This window comes from Epinephelus lanceolatus, chromosome 23 (genome assembly GCF_041903045.1).
Source record: "Epinephelus lanceolatus isolate andai-2023 chromosome 23, ASM4190304v1, whole genome shotgun sequence".
Classification (NCBI taxonomy): domain Eukaryota; kingdom Metazoa; phylum Chordata; class Actinopteri; order Perciformes; family Serranidae; genus Epinephelus; species Epinephelus lanceolatus.
The window spans coordinates 2,699,929-2,716,410 of record NC_135756.1 but is presented as its reverse complement, the minus strand read 5'-3'; the positions used below and the strand labels follow the sequence as shown (position 1 = coordinate 2,716,410).

General features: G+C 42.9%; 1 protein-coding gene across 15 annotated transcripts in view; it reads right to left on the bottom strand.

Moving 5' to 3' along the window:
- Window positions 1-16,482, bottom strand: part of grip1 (glutamate receptor interacting protein 1) — an 89,514-nt gene that overhangs the window by 38,570 nt on the left and 34,462 nt on the right. The window lies entirely within an intron of this gene.

The window sequence follows — 16,482 nt, the reverse complement described above, 5'->3', positions numbered from 1 at the left end:
GAAGGAAAAGCAAAGGAAGGAAGGATGGACAGAGAGATAGAAGGAAGTTCAAAAGAAAGATGGGAAAGATGGAGGGATGGAAGAGAAAAGTCAAAGGGAGGAAGGAAACAAAAGGAAAGGAGGAAATAAATGAGGAAAGAGCAAAGGATGAAATTAATTTTTAAAGGAAGGGGAAAGGATGAAGGGAAGATGTATTTGAGGAAGGAAGGAAAGAAGACAGAAAGGGATGGAGGGACAGAGTAAATGAAGGATGGAAGCAAAAGAAGGAAAGAAGAAGGGATGAAAGAATGAGGAAGAGAGTAAATAAAGAAAGGACAGAAGCAAAGGAAGGAAAGAAGAGAGAAAGGGATGGAGAAAGGATGAAAGGATGGAGGGACAGAGTAAATGAAGGAAGCAAAAGGAGGAAAGAAGAAGGGGGATGAAATAATGGAGGAAGGAGTAAATAAAAAAGGACAAAATCAAAGGAAGGAAAGAACAGAGAGAGAGGAAGGAACAAAATACAAAAGGATGGAGGGATTAAATTAAGGAAAGAAGTAGCAATGGAAGGAAAGACGAAAGAAAGGAAAGAAATACAAATGGGTGGAGGAAGGGGGGAAATAATGGAAGGAAGGAAGCAAAGGGAGGAAAGACAGAATGATGGAGGGAAGAAGTAATTAAAAGTTGGAAGGAAACAAAGAAAGAAAATAAGAAAGAAAAGGAGGGGGCAAAGGAGAGATGGAGGAAGAGTCAAGGAAGGAAAGAGAAATAAAAGAGGAGGAAAATAAAGGAAAGAGGCGAGGGAAGGAAGAAAGGAAGGAAGGATGATAGATGCAACTCAATACTACACCTCCACTTTGTAACGAAAACTAAACTATAAATCTGTGGTCTCCCCGTCCGAGCTGAGGTAACCCTGATGACATCACTATGACATCATCAGGGGTATTTATTTTGATGCAGAAGACTACAAACATGACGTATCATCTGAAAAATGGAAGTAGCTACATGCCCATTAGCCCACAGCGTCATTAACAGGCGGCGACGACGCTTAAAGCACGTTGGACGATTCTGATAGATCATTTTAAAGCCGATATCGGCTGATACCGATAACGTGCCGATATGATCGTGCAAAAGTATTACGTAGTAGGAAATAAAAATACTAGTAAAATATCTCAAAATCACACGTAGCTTTTTGGTGCTGGAGGAAGTAATTCTCAGTCTTTCCTCAACGAAAACTAGAAGCACTTACTCATTTCCACATTTAACGTTTTTTTAGGGGTAAAACGTCAGAATTATCTGCTGCAAAATGTACGAAAAGGTGAAAAAGTAAACATCGCACAGAATGTCCTCAGAGTGTTATTATTACATAAATCATCTCTGCCAGGCGTAAACCTGGAGAGGATTATGTATTTGGTTGTATTTAAGTTGTGTATCTGCCTGCAGCTGATCTCACAAACTACTGGACCAATCAGCCTAATATTTTGTGTACACATTTATGACCGTACGCTCAAAGACCTTTCAAGGTTGCGTTGATTCGTAATAGTTGAAAAACCTGTTTTACTGACTGTTTTATGGAGTATAACTTTTTTTGATAAACATAGTGCGACTACATTTTTAATAAATGTTAAACAGAGTGATAAAAAGAATAAGTGTGTTCTCTTATAGAGTCCTGCTGCGTTACAGTGAACCTGACTGGGCTGTAGTCCACTGACATTTGCTGCTGGATGTGTGAGGATTTTATTTCCTGACAGAGTCTGAACCAGTAAGAGAACAGCCGGTCTCTCATCTGTGCTGTCATTGGCTGGGACTGGAGGAAGGGGCGTGTCCTCGTCCAGCAGGTAGTGAAGTGGTCAGATAAGTGGGTCAGTGTCCCAGCAGCAGATTACATGGGATTACTGTGTGTGTGTGTGTGTGTGTGTGTGTGTGTTCAGTGTGGTAACAGTATTAACAGTGATGTTACCATAACTGCAGCAGAATGCAGGTCAACCTTCTGCACTCATATTAAACACAGCTCTATGTGTGCGTGCGTGCGTGTGTGTGCGTGCGTGTGTGTGTGTGTGTGTGTGTGTGTGTGTCGTCGCTGTGAGCACACTGACATGATGAAATGTGTAATTATATAACTGAGTTTTGGTTCAGAGGTGTTCTGACCTGTGCTGCCCCCTGCTGCTCACACAGGTTATCAGCTGCACTCTGAGCCCATCTCGCCCCCTGCTGGAGACAACATGGCAGCACAGCAGGACGACAGCAGGGCAGCACTCTCTCTTTATCTGTGTGTTTAAATGTGTGTGTGCTGCTGTATTTATTTTTAACTGCAGTTACGTCACCTCTCTGTTGAAGTACTGAAGAAAAGCAGGTTTCAGGGCAGATGTGAAGGCTCAGGATTTACCTCTGTGAATGAAACTGATTTACTGACCTGGAGTTCCTGGAACTTTATCAACTAACCACCACCGCTACTGTTAATACTACTTTTAGCACTGCTACTAGTAGTAGTAGTCACAGTAGTAGTACTACTACTACTGTGACTACTACTACTCCTGCTACTGTTAATACTACTACTAGTACTACAAAAACAACAAAACTAAAACTACGTTTAAATGAAAAACCTGACAGACGACAGCTACTGGCACAACAAATAATGGTACTCCTGCTGCTACTGGTACAATCACTACTACATCAGAACCAGCTAAAGGCAATGAGAACCAGAGGAACCAGAACCACCTAAAACCAGCTAGAACCCCAAAATCAGAACCAGCCAAACCCTGTAATAACCATGTAGGGCCAGAACCACTCAAAACCAGTCTAAACAAGAAGAACAGAACCAGCACAAACCATGTAGAACCTGAAACCACAACCTGCTAAAACCAGCTGGAACCCTAGAAATCATAGAAGAACCAGTCTTCACAAGGAAATCAGAACCTGCCATAAACATGTAGAACCACATAAATAAGAACCAGTCCAAGCCAAGTAGAGCCAGGAAGTCAGAACCAGCCTACACAAGGAAATCAGAACCAGCCAAAACCATGTGGAACCAGGAAATCCAAATCAGCCTAAAACATAGTAGAACCGCATAAATCAGAGTCAGCACAAACCACATGTAACCACAGAAACCAGAACCAGCTAAAACCAAGTAAAATGACAGAAATCAGAACTGGCCAAAACTATGTAGAACCAGAGAAACCAGAACCTGCCGACACCAGCTAGAACCCCAGAGATCAGAACCAGCCAAAGCTATGTAGAGCCAGGGAATCAGAACCAGCTAAAACCATGCAGAACCGCAGAAATCAGAACCACCTGAAACCTTGTAGAACCAGAGAAATCAGAACCAGACAAAGCTATGTAGAGCCAGGAAATCAGAACCAATGAAAACCATGTAGAACCAGAGAAATCAGAACCAGCTAAAACCATGTAGAACCAGAGTATTCAGAACCAGCTAAAACCTTGTAGAACCAGAGAAATCAGAACCAACTAAAACCTTGTAGAACCAGAGAAATCAGAACCAGCTAAAACCGTGTAGAATCAGAGAAATCAGAACCAACTGAAACCTTGTAGAACCAGAGAAATCAGAACCAACTAAAACCTTGTAGAACCAGAGAAATCAGAACCAGCTAAAACCGTGTAGAACCAGAGAAATCAGAACCAGCTAAAACCTTGTAGAACCAGAGAAATCAGAACCAACTAAAACCTTGTAGAACCAGAGAAATCAGAACCAGCTAAAACCTTGTAGAACCAGAGAAATCAGAACCAGCTAAAACCATGTAGAACCAGAGAAATCAGAACCAGCTAAAACCATGTAGAACCAGAGAAATCAGAACCAGCTAAAACCATGTAGAACCAGAGAAATCAGAACTAGCTAAAACCATGTAGAACCAGAGAAATCAGAACCAGCTAAAACCTTGTAGAACCAGAGAAATCAGAACCAGCTAAAACCATGTAGAACCAGAGAAATCAGAACCAGCTAAAACCATGTAGAACCAGAGAAATCAGAACCAGCTAAAACCATGTAGAACCAGAGAAATCAGAACCAGCTAAAACCATGTAGAACCAGAGAAATCAGAACTAGCTAAAACCATGTAGAACCAGAGAAATCAGAACCAGCTAAAACCTTGTAGAACCAGAGAAATCAGAACCAGCTAAAACCATGTAGAACCAGAGAAATCAGAACCAGCTAAAACCATGTAGAACCAGAGAAATCAGAACCAGCCAAAACCTTGTAGAACCAGAGAAATCAGAACCAACTAAAACCTTGTAGAACCAGAGAAATCAGAACCAGCTAAAACCTTGTAGAACCAGAGAAATCAGAACCAGCTAAAACCATGTAGAACCAGAGAAATCAGAACCAGCTAAAACCATGTAGAACCAGAGAAATCAGAACCAGCCAAAACCTTGTAGAACCAGAGAAATCAGAACCAACTAAAACCTTGTAGAACCAGAGAAATCAGAACCAGCTAAAACCTTGTAGAACCAGAGAAATCAGAACCAGCTAAAACCATGTAGAACCAGAGAAATCAGAACCAGCTAAAACCTTGTAGAACCAGAGAAATCAGAACCAACTAAAACTATGTGGAGCCAGGAACAAGAACCAGTGTTCCACAGCAGGTGTTTACAGGTGTCTCAGTTTATATGAATATTCTAATTAGAGTAATTAAATTACAATATTACATTTACAGCCAGAAAATAAAAGTAACCTGCAGTAAAGTCCTTCCACGTGTGCTGTTAACACCAGCAGGACTAAATACTTGTAATATAATATAAATACTTGTAATATAATATAAATACTTGTAATATAATCTAATCTCTTCCTGTTTACAGTCACACAGGTCTGACACTTGTCCCTGTGTGCACATCAGAGGTAATAATACTGTATAATGAGCAGACGAAGCCCGTCCTACTGCCGTCACATCAACCAGCACCCCCCCAAAACACACACACACACACACACACACACACACACACAACGGCTGCAGCTGTTACCATGGAAACAAGCTGATGAATAATTGAGGGGAAGAGAGCGACCCTGCACCGTACAAAGAGTGATTTTGAGAGATGAAAGAAGTGTTCTCACACACACACACACACACACTAATGCAAACACATGCACGCACAAACACACACACACACACACACACACACACACATTACAGGTTATCATCACAGCCTCCAGCATTTCAAAATAACCAAATCAGAGTATAACACTGACAGTGTGTGTGTGTGTGTGTGTGTGTGCATGTCAACACCCACCGCCCAAAGTTAAACACGTGGGTTTGAGTCACCGTGACATCTCCTTATGTAAGAGCACACACACACACACACACACACACACACACACACAGAGTGATGGTGATAATAACAGTGTTCCAGAGAAGAAGAAGAGGACGGATGTGTAAACCTTTAATTAGTGCTAACAGTCACAGTCAGACTGTCAGGTTCACGTGTGTGTGAGGAGCAGATGGGACGAACCCACAGATCTGTCATCAACACACCACAAACACTTCAGATCATCAGCTGGACTCAGACTCAGCTGTTGCCTTAGTTTAACTCTACTCGGACACAGTAGGGCTGGGCGGTATGACCTAAAATTCATATCACGGTATAAATCGAATCCCTTCACGGTAACGGTATATATCGCAGTATAAATTTAAGTGTAAAAGTTTTAATAGAAGTGTTTCTGAATGGGTTTTGTAGTCCCTTAGCAAAGCTAAATTGATAAAAAAAAAAACAACAACAACAAAAGCAAAGATATAATGTATTTTTAGAGCATTTATTGTGCAGAATGCAGATCTCAAAACTCAAAATTAAAACCCAGTACTCTATGGTGCAAAATGTCCCCTGGGATCTATATCAAAAGGTAATTTCATTTCCTTCTTTATGGAGTTTTTTGTGGAGCCCCTAGCATCACATAGGTTTACATTAACAAAGGTTTATGACAAACTTTCTTGCCGAAAACCAACTCCCGTGTGCACACGGCGAGAGAGGAGAGGGAGAGACGCTGTGCTGCTGCCAGAGGAGACACTGAATGAGTTCTCTCTGAGCGGTAAGTCGCTAAAAGAGTCTGAGAAGTCCGGAGCTGTTCATAAGACATTAACTCACTCACTCACAAGTTCTCCAGCAACACATGTTGCACGTGCTACGCTAAATCACGGACATGAACCAGCTCCTCTTGCTCCGCTGTCTCTGTGCTCGCAGCCATTTTCACACTGAGGCAGGTGCGATGACGTCATCGACGATAGGACGGTAGAGCGCAAATCTATATCATTTCTACCGTCTACCGCATATACCGTGCAGCCCTAGGACACAGACTTAGCTGTTTGTTAGGTTTAACTCTTTGCTCAGACTCAGCCGTTCATCAGGTTTAACTCTTTAGTCTGACAGCTGTTTGTTTAGTTTAACTCTACTCAGACTCGAACTCTGCTGTTCTTCATGTTTAACTCTTTAGTCTGACTCAGACTCAGTCATTCATTAGGTTCAACTCTTTAGTCTGACGCAGACTCAGCTGTTCGTCAGGTTTAACTCTACTTAGACTCGAACTTAGTGGTTTGTTGAGTTAAACTCTTTTCTCTGACTATGCTGATTTTCATGCTTAACTCTTTACTCAGACTCAGCTGTTCATTAGGTTTAACTCTTTAGTCTGACTCAGCTGTTCTTCATGTTTAAACGTTACTTAGACTCAGACTCAACTGTTTGTTGGGTTCAACTCTAAAGTCTGAGTCAGACTGAACTGTTAGTTAGGTTTAACTATTCAGTCAGGGCCACTTTTGTCAAAGAAAACTTTATTTCCATTTACAGTATTATATTTGGTGGTATGTTTCTTATGTTTGGGGCCTCCCTGCCCTTCCACACGCATAAAAGAAACCTGAGGCAGAGAGAGCAAACCTTTCTGCCCTTCCTCTCACCTTTGTGGAGAGCCTTAAGGCAGAGAGAGCGCACCTCTTTGCCCTTGCATGCGCATACAAGGAAAGCTTGAGACAGAGAGCACACCTCGCTGCCCTTCCATGCGCCTACGTGGAAAACCTAAGGCCAGGAGAGCAGCAGCAAAGACCCCCGGGAACAGAACAGAGCAGCATCAATGACAAACATTTATTTTTAAATCTAGTAACTTTCTTCTTCTCATTGTGTTCACACTGAATGATAAATGATCCCCTTGTTTTCTGCTTCAGCTTTTTCAGAGACAGCGTGACGCTCTCTGAATATTATCGTTTTACACCCTGTTTTTGACATATTAAGCAAACGATTCCACAGTTTTATCATGTCACATTTTTGCTCTATTTACCAAGGGATCCAACATGAATCACCCTGAGCAGCCAAAGCTACTTAACATTATTTGAATCCCCATATCCCTGAGGCATCATTTAATATACAAACAGTACTAGTACGAGTACCACTGGCGAGCAAGCAGGGCAGAAAACAGCCTTCCTCAGAGTCCGTCTCTCTCTGTCTCTGCAGCACTTTAAGTTTCCTCCATCAGCAGGTTGAATTCTTGGTTCAGTCAAGGAATTAGCAGGAAAAAGGAAGCAGTTGTTCTTTAATTTAGGAGAACTAATTAAACATCATATCCAAATAATGAGGGAAAGTGCTCTGAATCCCGAGACACCTGCAGATTAATTAAGGTGAACTTGTGCAGATTTGTGCTCCACTTTTTCCCTCTGTGGTTGTGCTCAGTGAAGAAGAAGAAGAAGAAGAAGAAGAAGAAGAAGAAGAAGAACACCGCCTCCAGACCAACACAATCCTGGCTCATGGCAGAGTGGAAAATGTGGGACTGAAGAGTCTCACACGTTCACACATGGTGACTATTAAAGGAACAGGTAGGTGTTGACGGTGCCGAGAGCACGAGGAAGTAAAGATCATATTTTCTGATCCAACCACAATCAGAACAAAAATTTGATTAATAAAAAAAAACAAATTGTTAAATGGGACAGATGACCCCCCCGCCCCCCCCGACTGCCTCTTTAATCTCCATCATGTGGAACACAGGACCAGTTATGCTAATGAAGTCCTTATTTAAAGCATTAATTAGCGGATTTTTCTAAGTCAACAAGCTTCACATAACACATGACTGCGGTGAAGCGCTCCGGTCTGAACTCTGTGCAACAGTCAACATCGTCTCACCTCATTCATGTGCAAATTTATGCATCATAATGTTTCAACATGTAATGAGATCAGCCAGCGTGCACATAGAGGGGAGAGAGGCAGCTGTCTGCTGCTACCAGGAGGGAGAGGCGACGAACAGGTGAGACACAGTGACATCACGGGTGGAGGCGGGGCCACAGGCTTCACAGTGACACCTCAAACCCATGACCTGTCACTGAGGTTAATAATACACTCATTTTATGTTCTGAACTGCAACTGTTTAATCTAAAATCATCAGTAATATCCTGGGAGGACATGTATGCATTTAGTATTTCTGAAAACAAGTGGCTATAAATAATCTGTCTAAATTAAACTGAAAAAACAAAATAATTGAGTGACTGTTGAGAGCATGACAAACAGATGACGCAGGCGTGGATGCTTCCAGCTGCCTCTGTGTCAGCTCCGCTAACTTGGTGCTAAATTTAGCTTCTTGTGTCTATTTTGCGAGTGTTGGTGGTGCGCTCTGCGGTCGGTGTTGGACGGTGGTGGCGTGAGACTGCTGGTCAGTCATCAGGACGAGGAAATCAACTCATCAGTCTGTAAACTTATGTTGGATACAGTGTTCTCTGTCTTCAGTCCTACACTGTGTGATGTTGGGCTGTCCCAGGTGAAAAATAATCAACGTGACGGAAACGTGGCGATATCTTTGGCCATGGCTCTAAAACAGTGGTCCTTCGTTGCACAGTCAGAGAGGTTCAAGGATGGCCGTTGTCCCAGTTGATCAAAGACAGCCTGGGATAAAATTCTGACAGTGACCATCTGTAGCCCTTTTAGATAGGAGTTGTGCAAATTTGCAGGAAAGCCCAATCAGTCTTTTTTCAGCATTGGCAGTATAAAAACAAAATCGGGGAGTGCAGCAAAATGCCGCCTGCCTACTTTTGTTTATACAGAATGTGCCTTTTTCGGGGCAATGGGGGGCGTGAGCAAGTAACAAAACGTGTAGCTCAGCGTGTGACGTGAACAGTGACGTGGGAGGGAAGCCGCTGCTAATCAGTCCTTCGGTGATTCTCTCATAAGTCGGCCCGTTCTTCACCGTCCCCGTCATCTGACGGTTAATGGCCTCTTCGTTTGCGAGGACAAGGAGGGCGCGCAATTCCTTGTCTCCCCAGTTGCTCATCTTTACAGTGTCTGTCAGGTTTGTGTTTCCCTCTTGCTACTAGCTGCTCGCTAATTCCTGCTATCAGCTGTTTCCTGTTTATCCACTGCCAGTGGCTCGCACGTGCGGCGTCATCAACAGCTCCTCCCACAAGTTATCAACAGCCCCTCCCACAAGTCATCAACAGCTCCTCCCACAAGTCTTCAACAGCTCCTCCTTTTGCCGAAGGCCGCCTTGGTCTGTTTAAACTAAAAGGGTTCCACCAATATGTCTACCCTACGAGGAGGAAAATTGGGCACCTCGGATCAACTCGCCAATCCGGCTCTGTGTGTCTAAACGCTCGCAGCTTGCCGGCAAAACGGCCCAACATTCACTGAAAATCTGTCAGTGTAAAAGGGGCTACTGTGTGACTGCTGTTACCACTTAGGTCTACTAACCAACCAACAGAAATGCAGCATGAACTGATACACTGGCACTAAACCCAAACAGACGAACAGCAGCTCGCTATGGTGGCAAAATGCTCTAAAAGAAATGTGTGTGATTCCAGCAAAGAGGAAAGCCTTGTGAAGCCTTGTGATGTGTCCTCCAGGTCGCGTAAAGAAGGACGAAGCATGGAAGGAAATAGAGGCGGAGCTACAGCTGCCAGGTGAGACACCTGCAGCTAGCAAACACACACACACACACACACACACACAGACACACATACCGCAGTATAGAGTGCCCACAGAACTTCAGGTTACTTTTGGGACATTTTAATAATATTTTTCATAAAAATCAAAAAAGGCTCACGCACACTGTCTCACTCTCTTATTTTCATTTTATTTAAGCAATGTTTCGGTCGATCAGGCTTTTTTTTTTTTTATGATTTTTATATATTTTGGGGTTGCACCCTCTCTCCTACCCACCTGCTGTTTTTGGGTGTGCTGAGATTTTTCCAATAATATTTTTCAGAAATTGTATTTGAATTTTTGGACATTTTATCAACATATTTTCAGATATTTTATCAGCATTTTTTCAGACTTTTTTGGGGGATTTTTTTTTTTTTGGATATTTTTCAGACTTCTTTTTTTTTTTTTTTTTTTTACAATTTATCAACATTTTTTAAATTAATGTCATTAATGTTCCCCTCCATGTTGTGCTTCACAATCGGAGAAGTAATAACCCGTGCAGCATCCTTGTGCACTCAGTATGTGAAGCTGTTGCATCGTACGTCAAAGCCTCAGTAGTTGCTGTCATCGTACAGTCTGCAGACATCAAACTTGATGTCATACCCGAGTTTATTAGATCCATGTTGCACAGTGTAGCTGCATGAAACTTACAGGATGACCAGAGCGGGCGCCCCATGTGCAAAGGCAATGTTGCCTCAGCAGCAGTGGGTTCGATTCCAGCCTGCAGCCCCTTGCTGCATATTATCCCTTCTCTCACAGAGGGCAGCTGTGGCTCAGAGGCAGAACAGGTCATCCACCAATCAGAAGATCAGTGGTTCAATCTTCATCTCCTCCAGTCTGTATGTCGAAGTATCCTTGACCGAGTGAACTGAACTCAGGTTGGTGTTCCATCAATCACCAGCTCTGGTTTGGTTGAAATTAACCCTTAACTCACCCAGTTAGATGTGAAAATACGCTGCCTCTATACGTGCTAACATTATTGTTTCTTTAAATGGAGTCTGGACCTGTGTCATCTCTGTAAATTACATTTTATAGTGTAGTAATCTTTGACATGTACATAGTTTCTGTGAATCGGCTGATTCTAAATTGCATCCTTGCGTCGTGACCTCTGACAGGAGGTCATGTTTTCAGTTCTGTTTGTTTGTTTGTCAGCAGGATGATGGAAAAACCTCTGGCTCACATTTCCTGAAGCTTAGTGGAAGGGTGCAGCGTGGGCTGAGGTACGACTCAATACATTTTCGTTAATACTGCGAGATGGGATGTTTGACTGCATTTATGTTACACTGCAAAATATTCCTGAAAATAAAATGCAAATCAGAGAGAATAACCTCTCTTTACCTCTGTCTCAATTTAAGACCTTTTTACCACCAGGCTGTTTGACAGCCGAACTATTTCCTATCTCTGCTTCACCAGACGTGACAGACAGGTGATGTTGCACTGTGGGTGATTTAGGTGACGCGTTTAATAGAGGAAGAACAATGTGTGGAATAAATAAGAGGATCTCTGGTTCTGCTGCATCAGGTTTAATCTGACGATGTCACAGGAGGGCCATAAAGAACTCTTATGTGTGATTAGTTGAGTGACAGAAAATTAACTGGCTGACAATTTTAATAATCTTAATTTCTTCATCTTAAATATGAGGATTTGCTGCTTTTCTCTGTGTACTCGAGTGCTGCAGGGATGGTCGGACGAAATAAGTAATTTGGAAACGACCGTGCAAAATTATATTGCAGACAAAATCTTAATTAAAGATGCTCGATGTGAGCGACAAACAACCAGGTTAAATAGGCCAAACCAGGCTAAAAAGAGAAACTGAAATCACACTGAGGACGGTATGAGGAGAGAGAGAGAGAGTGTGTGTGTGTGTGTGTGTGTGTGTGTGTCTGGGTTATCCAGTCAACCAGCCTTAAATTGCCTTCATATAGAATCACACGCTGTGCTTAACACACACACACACACACACACACACACACACACACAACCTCACTGCTAGCTAGCTGGTAGCTGCAAGAAATGTCTCTTGGCAGCTCGGCCCCACAAAGAATAGACAAAGGAATATCACAGTAACTTTTCACAAAGGAATAATACAGTTCAGTGTCAGTTAGCACCTGAACACACGCACGCTTTTTTTAACACACACACACACACACACACACACTCTTCCACAAAGATTCACAAAGGTGTTGGATTTACAATATTCGGGACCTTTCAGCAGCCAAACGTCTGCACAAATCTGGAGTGCGCTGCCATTCAGCTCACTCAGAAACATCTGAGGTACCAAAGTGAATCCTTTATCGTCTGCTCGCAGCTCGCAGCGCTCACAAACACTTTAATCAGTGTAAACAGTTTAGTGGAAGGCAAGTTCAAGTCCTGTTGGAGATTTCTCTCTGTGGAAGGAGACAGATGGAGACGTGTCGGAGCTGTGAACCAGAGTTCACCCACAAAAAAAAAACAAGCTGAAAATATATTTCTGTATCTCATATTAGCTCAGGAGACATCTGAGATTCAGACAGAACAGAAAACAAGCAGCGGAGGAATTTATACATTCATAGATGTGAGGGATGTGTCGAAAATACAGATAAATACTTTCAGACTTAGCCGCAGGCTGAGGTAGGTGAGGGAAAATCAATACAGCATAGTATCACGATACTTTGCGTGGCCATGTTGTGTCGATACACGGACGCCAAGTGTCGGTCATTAATTTTTGCAAATACACATTTTAATACAACTTTTGGTGCTAGAATAATAAAATCAGTTGCTTTTTCAGTCCATTAGATGGTGCTGATGTTTTGTCTCTCTAGCCCCTTTTACACTGCCAGATTTTCGGCGAATGTCTGCTTTGCCGGCAAGCTGCGAGCGTTTAGACACACAGAGCCGGACTGGCGAGTTGATCCGAGGTGCCCAATTTTCCGCCTCGTAGGGTAGACATATTGGTGGAACCCTTTTGGTTTAAACAGACCAAGGCGGCCTTCTGCAACGGGAGGGGCTGTTGATGACTTGTGGGAGGAGCTGTTGATGACTTGTGGGAGGAGCTGTTGAAGACTTGTGGGAGGAGCTGTTGATGACGCCGCACGTGCGAGCCACTGGCGGTGGATAAACAGGAAACAGCTGATAGCAGGAATTAGCGAGCAGCTAGTAGCAAGAGGGAAACACAAACCTGACAGACACTGTAAAGATGAGCAACTGGGGAGACAAGGAATTGCGCGCCCTCCTTGTCCTCGCAAACGAAGAGGCCATTAACCGTCAGATGACGGGGACGGTGAAGAACGGGCCGACTTACGAGAGAATCACCGAAGGACTGACCAGCCGCGGCTTCCCTCCCACGTCACTGTTTACGTCACACGCTGAGCTACACGTTTTGTTACTTGCTCACGCCCCCCATTGCCCCGAAAAAGGCACATTCTGTATAAACAAAAGTAGGTAGGCGGCATTTTGCTGCACTCCCCGATTTTGTTTTTATACTGCTAATGCTGAAAAAAGACTGATTGGACTTTCCTGCAAATTTGCACAACTCCTGTCTAAAAAGGGCTTCAGTCAGCGGCATTTGGCAGGAAGTTCATCAAAACAAAGATGGAGGCAGAAATCAGAAATGTGCCATCAGCGTTTAAATCAAACATCTGGACTCATTTTGGATTTTCTAACACAGAAGGAGGACTTGGATATGACACGTGTGATTTCAGCAGTGTCACCTCACGCCGCCATCCAGTGATAGCCGCTGACGGCCAAGCTAACGCTAAAAATCAACACTGGACACACTGAGCTCGACGAAAACTACCATCAGCTGTGAGAGAGCCAAGAAACCAACACAGTCCATCACCTACTGCATGTGCAAAGATCTGCGTTCGCACAGCGCTGTTCAATCAAAGGCTTTTGTTACACGCTAAACACACATTAACCTGGAGACCACTGTCTCAGGACACGTAAGTCACAGCCGAGCAAACACTGCAGACCTCCTGTAACAGACAACACTTCTAACATGTGTGTTGTCATTCAGTCAGCAGGATACCTGCATGTGAAGTGTTTGGCTCAGGTGCTTAATCTGTCCTTTCAGAGGGCATTAAATCTGCCCACAGTTCAGTCTGTCAGGTGTCTGCAGCTGGATGTAAAACTTTATCTTAGGAGGTAAAATGTATGTTGACGAAGTTTTCCTGCGGGGAAATAATTTGCAGTTGGAGAAAATGTGATAAATCACGATATATCGCAATATATTGTATCGCAATATTCACCATATCGCAATAACATCGTTTTGTGACCTACGTATTGTGATAATATCGTATCACGTGGCCTCTGACCGTTCTACCCACCTTAAGCCTTTGTTGCAGACCTAGTTGAGGCTTAGTTTCAATATTTTCAGATTATACCATATTATTAAAAGTTTATTTTCTCAACTACAACAAGGTATCGTTTCTCACCCGAGATTCTCTTTAGACTAAAATATGAAACATAATGATCTGATATCATGATTGTTTCATTAGCACAGAAGTGGAGTCTTGTTTCAGTGGCCGTGTCTAAAAGGCGGTACAAACAAGTCACAGGTACAAGACACGACATGTTGAGGAGAGACCACAACTCCCACTGAGCAACAAACACCTAATCTGAGAGCCTTACATTGTGCTGTGGCTGATGACAGGGTGAAGTTAAAGGCTGAGCTCTGCAGAGCTCACTGGATAAACTCAGTTCATGTAGGTCATCAGAGCTGCTGTCATATTGCAGAGTTTTGTGTCTGATTGCATCAACAAACACTGGATGGAAGATTTTCCACAGCAGGGGCAACAGGGGCTCATTTAGGGGGCTTCAATTAACCTGAAGCGAGCTAACTGCCTTGTGGTTGGGAACAGATGATGTCATCATAACAGCCCTGGTTGTTTTGTTAACCTCCACCTCTCTATTTTCATCTCTCAGCTCTCTGATGTCCTAAAATAACATCTGGAAGAGAAGCAGAACAAAAGCAGAATCACAGAGATAATAAACAACACGGCAGAGTCTGATTTGACTAAAGTGTAAAACAGCACCGAGCAGAACCAAACCGTCATCTGTAAAAGAGTCTGAATTAAGACTGAAGCCAGATAAATAATGCCAATCAAGAACAACATTCAAAACAGAATCAAACATCTGGGTCACAGTCCAGATGTTAACAGAGAGCAGGTGCAACTGAGACTGAAAACACAGTTGCAGCCGTCTCCTCTCAGGGTCGACACACACACTCATTCTGGAGCTTCTGACACAGTCCAGGTGATCAACACACACTTTAAACTATCTTCAAGTCAAGGACGTAAACAGTTAAACATTGATTGGTTAACTGCAGAGAATATTTTAGGTTAATTCTGCTACTCTTCAGTTCACTGCACAAAAACCACGTCTGGAGGGAGACAAAATCATACATTGAATTGACACCGTATTTACAGTGTAGGCTCTGCGTAGACGTATACCCTACGCTGTAGCCTGACGTGCACCTCCCCAGAAATGTCAATGCCCCCGGTCTGTCTGTCTCTTTCCCTCAGTGGAAACAAAGCCTTTATTTACTTTAATTTCACAGATAAGAAACAATAAATTGTTAATGATTGTGTGTGATTTATCCTGGCTTCATATGAGAAGAGGAAATCACTAGCTGCTAGGCTAATTTATACAGTGTAAAATGCCATAGGATTGTGCTAATAACGTTAGCATGTTGTATTTGTTTGAAAAACATGTTTAGTATAAGACAGTTGTTTTGTCAGTGAACCTTGTGAGCTGTAATGGAGCTGAATTTTGTAACGTTACCTTTGTTAAATGTTGCTGTTGTCCCTGGTTTCATATAAGAAGATGAAAACGCCGCTAGCCACCAGGCTAATTTGTACAATGTAAAATGCCATAGGTTTATGCTAACGTTATTAGCACAAGCCTATGGCATTTTACATTGTACAAATTAGCCTTACACAGCGGAGTTTTTGCCTTAATAGAAGTAAGCGAAAACTCCGCTAGCCACCAGGCTAATTTGTACAATGTAAAATTGGGCAGCTAAACAATCACTAAAATATGTTCCTGAAAACATTGGAGAGAGAAACAGGCAGTGCAGTGACAGAAACTTGATTCATCTTTGATCAGCGCTGCCTGGTTTGACAGTTTGACAGCAGCTCACGAGCCCTGACCGACATAAGTGACAGCTGCACTCAGCTCTGATTGGCTGTTTCCCTTCTCATGCTGTAAGGCCATTAGAGATGCTCCAATCAATAGAGTAGGCAGAGTTTTGTTTCACAGATTACGGGTCTCATTTAGTGCTGTGTGAATACAGTGATAGTAATGGCAAATATGAAGAGCTACTTCCACAAAAGTTACCAACTCCAGCTTTATCAGATGAAACCTGTGTAGAGTTTTCAGCCTCTCAGTGTGAGACAATCTACTTTTGTTGCTGTGAGGAGTCCTGCTGTCTGCTGACTCATGTAAATGCAGTGCACTTAACAACACTGGGTACCTCCCTACAGATTCTGTTTGGTACCAAAAAAGTAATGAAGATGGGGACACAGCTCCTGGACCAGAACCTGGAACAACACCAGAGCAAAAGCAGGAACTGTGACAGAACTAAAGGAATTAACTGGACCAGAATCTGAAGAAACAATCAGACCTGAAACAACACAGCAA